We start from the raw sequence: 8,030 nt of genomic DNA on the forward strand, positions 1-8,030 counted from the left end.
CTTAAAGGAAATTAAATTATTCTCCAAATTTGACAGTAATAAAGTGTAGATAGTGTGTTTCACTTTGAAAAGCCTCTAGGTGCCTTGGAAAATAGATCCTTCCCCCCACCTTTAAGAATTTCCATCATATTCAGCTATAAAACCAGTTGCAGGCTGACACAGCATACTTCAGAAAGGCAGCAGCAGAGATACTTCAGATATCATAGTAATGTAAAAAATAACAACCTTGATTCATATAGAGTAAAAAAATGTTTTAAAATAGTATAAGGGGGAACTGGGTCCAGGAAATATTAATCAAGGTTAGCAGTGGAAAAACAATCTAAAAAAATTATGCAGACACCATCTAACATCCTCACGGACAATACTGGTACTACAGGCCTGTTCAGCTTGTTTTCCAACACCGCATCTTAGAGGAGTGCAGCTGCCATTTGCAACTCCTTGTACTGTTTGGAATATGCAATGCAGCTGGTGCTTGCTTTTCTTGTGAGTGACCCTTAGAAGTGAAAGGAATGACAACTGTTGAGCTTGAAGTCAGTTTACACCTTTCAGTCTAAATATGTTGATGGTAAGTCTGGGTTTAGTGTATTAAGTGTAGCATAAAAAAATGCAACAGCAATATAGTATGAAGTAGAAAATCACTACAAAGTTACGCTCCCAGTTCAGCTTTGGTCATAACAAATGGGTGGCTTGACTGGCTTTATCTTGGATCTGTATTTTTTTGTCTTTTTCTGTCAGGCAAAACTGGCATAGAAGCATAAAGAGAGAAGAAACTAAGCATCATATGTTTTGGCTATTTGTTCAAAATCCAGTACAGTTGTTGTGGAGCCACAGCCTCAGATTAACATTACTTACAATTCATATTTACAGTCCATTTATGCTTAGAAAGTTATTTCCCCAACTATAGAAATATAATCTTGTGTGAATGATTTTCTCAGTTACATTGTGACATACACATTGTTACACTCCTATTGGCTCACCTTTAGCTGCTTCCAAAGTGACAAAAGCTATAAATAACATGTTAGTGTGACCCTATTTCAAAGCATCCTATTTCTCTGGGAAGTCAAGTCCATAACAATCCTTGGCACAAAACTGCCCTTTATTCCCTGGTTCTACACTTTCTATCACCACTCCCTGGGAGCAATAGGCATTCTCCAGTCAAGGTATAAACAGGGAAAGTAATACGACAAAGTGCCAAAATGTGCACATGCATAATGATTAACTCTGGAACCTGCAAGTATCGTCACAGTCAGACCTTAATAGAGCTAAGGATCTGCACCTTTATTGTTTGTTTCATTTGAAGAAAAGAAAGCTTACATTTTGTAGCGTAACACACCAATCAAAGGGGATAAGGGAAAGAGTTCATTATGAATGAGCCCAAAAGAGCTTTCTAATGTTTTTGCAGGAAAAACAAACAACAACAAAAAAGAACAACCAACAACAAAAACCCCGATGAGGTGGGCCATATGCTTATTAGCTGATTTGTGCCTTAAAGGCTGGAGTACAAAACTCTTGTTTTGCCATCCCTTCTGTGAAGCATTCCAGTACTTAAATGTTTATCCCTAACGGCAAGTTCTGTTTTCAAAGACCAGAATACCTGACTCTACCTGAGAAACAGGTAGTCACATTTTAACTCTTCTCAGTATAAATGGTGATAAAAGGCAAGTTTAGCAAAAAAAGCGCAAATGGTGTGAGACTATGGCCGTTTTCAGTGGTTGAAGAACTGCTGAAAGCTTGCCTAAAAATGTAAAATATGCTGAAAGTAGAAGCCAAAAATCCTTCCTTTGTAGGACTCTCCCGAATGTCTGGAATTTTTTAGCTTTCCTTAAGCGTGAGAAACAGATTTTTCAGTCATACAGTCTTATCTGACATGAAAACACTGAACGCCTTCTAAATTATCTCAGATGTCTGGCTCTGAGTTTCCCCAAGTTTATGATTCCTAACTTCTAATTCCATCCATAAAAATGAGACAGGTAGTTTATGCTACACTACACTGAAGAAAAGTATCCTAAATTCAGTGGACGGTTTAATTTGTAATGAAGTATAGATGTATAATTTGCATTCACGTGTAACATTTGCCTCATAATACACAATAAAATCGTAAAGGCTATAAACCCTTTCACGGCAAAGACATTTAAGGTAGTGCTACAGACATGCCCTTGTCTTAGATTAAGCTGATACAGAAATCTTAGCTAAAGGAAATATAAAAAACTTATATGAAGTATTAATTCAGTCTTGGTGCACAGTGAGTTTCACAATGAAAATAATACTCCCTCTGAGAAAAGCAATAGAAACTGGAAAGCATTACTGTAAATAAAATAAGCAGTTGCCTAGTTATTATGGTGCAGTGTAACTGTACTTCATTTATTTACAATCTTGATTAAATTAGAAAAATTAGATGGCTTTTTAATGACTCTAGCTTTCTTATCAGAAATGTCTTTTTTAACCATAATCCAAAGGGATTTAAAAAAAAAAAAAGCATGCCTTACTATAATGGGCATATAACTTCTGGAGCAATTCTGTTGTAGAAGTTGTTACATCTCCAGCTGAATTTGCCACTGGACGTAGTTTTAGCAGGGGGACAGGCTGCTCGCTGGCACCCGCTGGGGAACACCAACTGCTGTACCTGCGCTGCCTGACGTGGTAAACAGACGGGTGGTCGCCCTTGCTGTGAATACAGGGGCAACCAGCGCTGGCGTGCTCCGTATGAAGATCCCCAGGCTGGGAGAGAAATGTGTACAACTGAGAGGTGTCCTGTCCTAAAAGTTCCTACTGCTGACATTGAGATAGGTGTAGGCCTGTACCAATGAGGAGTGAAAACAGAAGTATCTGCTCCTACTTAAATACACTGATGGAAACAAAGTGAAAAGTACAATTTACAGGGAAGTTTCCTACAATTAATAATTTCCAAATAATTATTTGGATATCTACTTTTATCATATACGGACAGAGATAGTGCAGAAGCTGTATTTACCATATTTAAGCTATTACTTCAGCTCCAAGATTTTTGAACCTCATGTGGATTTAAGTTACTACCTGTCTTTAGCTAATAATAACTTAATAAGAAAAAAACCTGTGTTAAGAGGTGAGGTTACAAAGTGAAGTATTCAGAAGTTAGAAAGGGACAAAAACAGAAGCACATGTACTGTAGAAATACTGGTGAGAAACAAACACCAACATACTTGAGTGCCTTGGAATTAATGGAGTCAACTTGACAAAACAGCTGTGAGAATAAAGAGAATTATTATCCCCATTTTACTGGTAGGAAATCAAGAGGGACATAGCTAAGGCACAGTTAATTATTTCATTTCATTTTTAAACATCACTAGATTATATTGATTTAGGGACAGTAGACTCTTTTTCCAATGAACAACCAACAAAAAATTTAACCAAACCATTGATACTTGTGGTTGTTGTTGAAAGGGAGGATCCTGCTGTCCCTCCTGCCCCACGCCATGTGCTTCTGTCACTTTCCTTGTGTTGGAGGTAGTAGTTGTGCCACCAGGTCTGCATGCGGAGCCAGCAGCTGCTGCATGATTGCAAGACATGATCCAAGCAGAACGAGGGAAACACGCAGGCAGGGATGGACAGAGCAGAGTGAGACTGACCATTTTGTGACAACCTGCACTCCCACTGCATTAGGGTTGGTGTGAAACCACATCTGGAAAACTTCATAGGATAGTTGGGGTTGGAAGAGACCTTCACAGGTCATCTAGTCCAACCCCCCTGCAATGAGCAGGGACATCTTCAACTAGATCAGGTTGCTCAGAGCCCCGTCCAGCCTAGCCTGGAATGTTTCCAGGGATGGGGCATCTACCACCTCTCTGGGCAACCTGGGCCAATATTCTTCAGTATTATCATTAGATGAAGCCCTTATTGCAAGCCAGAGATATTGTCTGGCAGCCACGTTAGAACAGCGCACCTGCGTTGGCAGCGGTACAGGAATGCGAGCAGGTTGCAACCACCCATTACCTCCAGCTCTCTGATGGATGGTAAGGCAGACAGAAGATATTTTTGTGGGACCAGGGAAACATCTAACAGATTATGCATCCAAAATAAAAAGGATTACCTACATAAATAGAAGTCCAGTCAGCACAGCCTGTGAGGTGGTCCTCCTCTGTTCAGACCTGGAAACATCTGAGTCAGCTGAAATACTCTGACTAGTTCTGGGCACTTAAAAATGCAATTTATTTGGAAGGACTCCAGAGGCAAGTGATACAAATAATCGGAGGCCCAGCAAACACGATCTATTACTCTAGAACAGCTATGGAGAGGCATAACGAATTTCAAATATGTAAGAGGTAGCTATAAAAAGGAATATACTGTTCTCTGGTGCAATAGCATGAGTACTGGATTTAAGTTACCTCAAAAGAGACACTAGGGTTAAACTACACATAGTCACTTCATAACAGTAAGGATAGCAAAGCACTGGAATGGAGCATTTGAGGAAGATGCAACATTTCTGTGTTTGAAAGGTTTTAAAGGCATATGGCACAAACCTCAGCCCATAAAAACAGAAGTATTTATCTTAAAAAATCCGCACATAATTTGATGACTCTGCTGAGTCTGATTGCTAAGACTTTTGTATTCTCTTCATTTTCTGCCATGGTTTACAACACTAATAATCAATCCTTACAAACTTAGAATCTTATCTCTGGTATGTTTCTCTCTGACCCTCAAATTCAGGCTCTTGACAAACTATTCTGTTTCCCTCCTTATGAAATTTCACAAGGCGTCAAACTTTCCAGTCCATCCAAGTCATCAAAGTATTACTTCTAGGACTTGCTATCTTATAGCTAGATGAAAATAAAGTATTTTCTGTGTCTTTCTGCCTCTGGCACCTCAGCTTGTGGAAATGGCTACTCTGAGAAACCTCTTGTTCCACACCCTAAACCCATCACCCTGTGATGCACCTCCCGTGGCACCCCCTTCCCCTCTCCCTCCTCCTCAGGGTTTTTTCGCCATCAGCGTTCTTAACAGAGCATCTGTCACAGCTCTTGGCTCCTCTGGACCACTTGCTTCCCTTGCCTCTCGCTCCTTTTTGTGTGAACTTCTAGTAGTCAACACAGGGTCCCCCTGCCATTTTTTTGGCCTCTGTCCCATTTAAAATTTAAAGCTACTCCTTCTATACATCTTTCTGACTTTTCCCTCGTTATTTCCACACTGCGGGTTGTCTTCGTGGAACTTCAAGTGGATCTTCGACGCGTCCTTGCCTTTTGTGTTTAAGCGTGATATTAGAAAGCCCTGTATACACGAACACCCTAAACAAAGACATGTCTATTTTATCCACCGCGATCTTTACTATTGCATTGCTGGAGCAGTGACCCTGCGCCCTGACTCGCATTCAGCTCCGCGCACGCTTGTTTGCCGCCCCCGCCCCCGGGTCGACCCCCACCCCCCCGCGGTGCGCTGCCGGCAGCTGCGGCCCCAACTGGGGGGGAGGGAAGCGGTGTCCTCGTTTCTTTCCCCCGTCCATGGCACTTTTTTTGTCCCAGCACTTCCCCCAAAACGCTGCTGTTGAAATCTGAACGCCAGATGCTTTCCAAACACCTGTTTCTGGTGTTTCTCTCCCCACGCTGCCCCGTCGGTGCCGCTCTTCAGACAGCCCGCGTTTTGTATTGTATTTTTGCTTTCATTTTCAGGCTCAAGCAAAAAGAGCAGCCCATAAGCTTTAGGGAAAAAGAGAAAAAAATAGAGTTCACGTCCATCCGTTTCCTCCGAGATGAAGCCGATAAAGGGCGGGTGAGGAAATAAAGGAAAGAAGAAACAAAAACAATTGACCCCGACGTGATTCGAACACGCAGCCTTCTGATCTGGAGTCAGACGCGCTACCGTTGCGCCACGAGGTCCTGCTGGGCACCAACTTCCAGCGTGTTACAACTCGCCCACAAATGCCGCCGACCATCTGCTCCGGACAAGGCCGGGGGGCCTTGGGGGCCGACGCAGCCGAGGACCCTTCCTACCCGCTACGGCAACCGGACCGACTAAAACCGCAGGAGCCCCGCACAGCGGCCGCTCTCCGGCGCCACTGCTTCGTTTCCTGCCGTTCCGCGCAAATGCGTTAACTCCTCCCGCCCACACGCCCACTCCCAGCCCCCAGCAGCAAGAGTCTCCCGCTCTCCCGGTAGTGCCGAGCTCGTCTCCCGCGGCAGTGCCGCGGTACGCAGGCTCATGGGTCCCCGTTCCCGCCGCCTGGAGATGGCCCCTCCCGCCGCAAATCCTTTGTGTTACTACTGCGCGGCAACAGGAGTCTGTGTGGATTGATGCATAAATACAGCCCTTCAAGCTCCCCTACTAAGGCAGCTCCTCGTTAGTATAGTGGTAAGTATCCCCGCCTGTCACGCGGGAGACCGGGGTTCGATTCCCCGACGGGGAGGCCATCGCAAATGTTTTTCTCCCCGCCGCTCACAAGCCGCAGAACGGAAGGGCGTGATGCCCCAGAGTGGCGCCTTTTGCCGCCCGGGGGACGAGGGGCAGTGGCTGGGTCTGGTGCTGCCCCCGCCAACGAGGGCAGGAAAACAAAAACTGACAACGGAAGAAAACAAAAAGCCCACGCTCGCACTTCTCCCCGTCGGGGAATCGAACCCCCGTCTCCCGCGTGACAGGCGGGGATACTCACCACTATACTAACGAGGAGCCGGGAGGCGCCGCGGCCCCCGCGCAGCCGCTGTCCGGGGAGGGGCCTCCGCCCGGCCCGGGCCGCCCCCGCACAGCCCGGAGCCCCGGGGAGGCTGCACGGGGCACCGCAGCGCTCCAGCCCGTCGCTCCTTCCCTCTCCCTGGCCTCGGGAAGGCTGCGGGTGCGCAGCGGCACTCGGGGCGAGCGCAGCGCACGATGCGCAGAAGCCTCACGCCGTGCTTTGTGTGCTGCAGGCGCGGGGAAGGGAAGCGGCTGTGCCGGGCGCTGCTGGCGTCCTGCAGCTTTTTGTCCAGCGCCGGGAGGCGGTGGGAAGAGGGCGGAGGGAGGAGGACGACTTCCACATGGTTCGTGTTTGCCCGGGTCCTTCCGGACTTCGTGTGCTGCCGTGGGGAGGGAGCGATATCGTGCGCCCCTCCCGTCGCTCCTGTCCGCCCGCCCGCCCCGCGGCGCAGCGGCCTGGCGAGCTGCGTGCTCGGGTCCCCCACAGGGCGAGGGAGCTGCCCGACTCTAGGCGGTGAGGAGCAAAGCAGCAGCTCGGATGTCTTTGTATTTTTGCATCTCGTTCACGCAGACAGTTTCTTTTTACGGGAACCTGAGAAGCCCCAAAGTCAGCAGTCCTTGGGGTGAAGGGACTCGAGCACCTGCTTCTTACCTACCTAAAAAGGGAACCGGAGAAATGGAAACCATGTACTTTGAGATTTGAGAGTAAAAGGCAGAAGGACACATACTGACCATATGGCTTGATACTGACCCCATCAGCAGTAACATGGTTGTAAGTTTGCATCACGGTGACATTAAACAGGAAACTATATTTAATTTACTAGCTTGTTAGATGAAGAATTAACGCCAAACATAAGCGGGTGATTGAAACAAGTGGTGTTCTCTTTTGAGATATTTCTTTGGATAAAAGGACCCCAACTTAGCTTTCTCAGACAAGCCTGGCTAAAGAACAAACCGCAATCTATATGTAGACATCCAAATACAAGTGACCTGTAAACGAAGCTTTTCTAAAAATCGTCCCACTTGTTTAAGCATTTTAGTATAACTGTGTTTCTCAGTGGATGCAACAGATCCAAATTTTATCCTGACAAGTGAAAAATAAAAAACAAAGTCTCATAATAATTTCATTCCTTTAAAGGTAGTGTAATGAGATGAACCGGTAGGGCTGTGATCGGGTGATAGAGCAGGATCAAAAACAGTGTTGCTAGGCTGGTCCAAACTTGCTGTGCAGGTTCAAATGTTATTCAAAATATGTTGATGGTTAACTTTAAGATGGGAGATTTTCTGGTGGATCGAACTTGCCTGTTTGCATTTCGTGGGACCACTCACACTTAGCTAGTTTAGAGCTTTTTGCCAGTCTCTTCTCAGTTCCTTCTGTTCCTTGATCTCTGCAG

At 45.7% G+C, this 8,030-nt stretch overlaps 3 non-coding genes across 3 annotated transcripts; 1 reads left to right on the top strand and 2 right to left on the bottom strand.

The window, feature by feature from the left end:
- Positions 1-5,774: 5,774 nt before the first annotated feature.
- TRNAW-CCA (transfer RNA tryptophan (anticodon CCA)) lies at positions 5,775-5,846 on the bottom strand. Its single transcript has one exon. It is a non-coding gene; the product is annotated as a tRNA-Trp (tRNA).
- A 455-nt stretch (positions 5,847-6,301) lies between these two features.
- Positions 6,302-6,373, top strand: TRNAD-GUC (transfer RNA aspartic acid (anticodon GUC)). Its single transcript has one exon. It is a non-coding gene; the product is annotated as a tRNA-Asp (tRNA).
- A 188-nt stretch (positions 6,374-6,561) lies between these two features.
- TRNAD-GUC (transfer RNA aspartic acid (anticodon GUC)) lies at positions 6,562-6,633 on the bottom strand. The gene has a single exon. It is a non-coding gene; the product is annotated as a tRNA-Asp (tRNA).
- Between the last annotated feature and the right edge of the window lie 1,397 nt (positions 6,634-8,030).

This window comes from Caloenas nicobarica, chromosome 1, assembly GCF_036013445.1.
Source record: "Caloenas nicobarica isolate bCalNic1 chromosome 1, bCalNic1.hap1, whole genome shotgun sequence".
NCBI classification, from domain to species: Eukaryota; Metazoa; Chordata; class Aves; order Columbiformes; family Columbidae; genus Caloenas; species Caloenas nicobarica.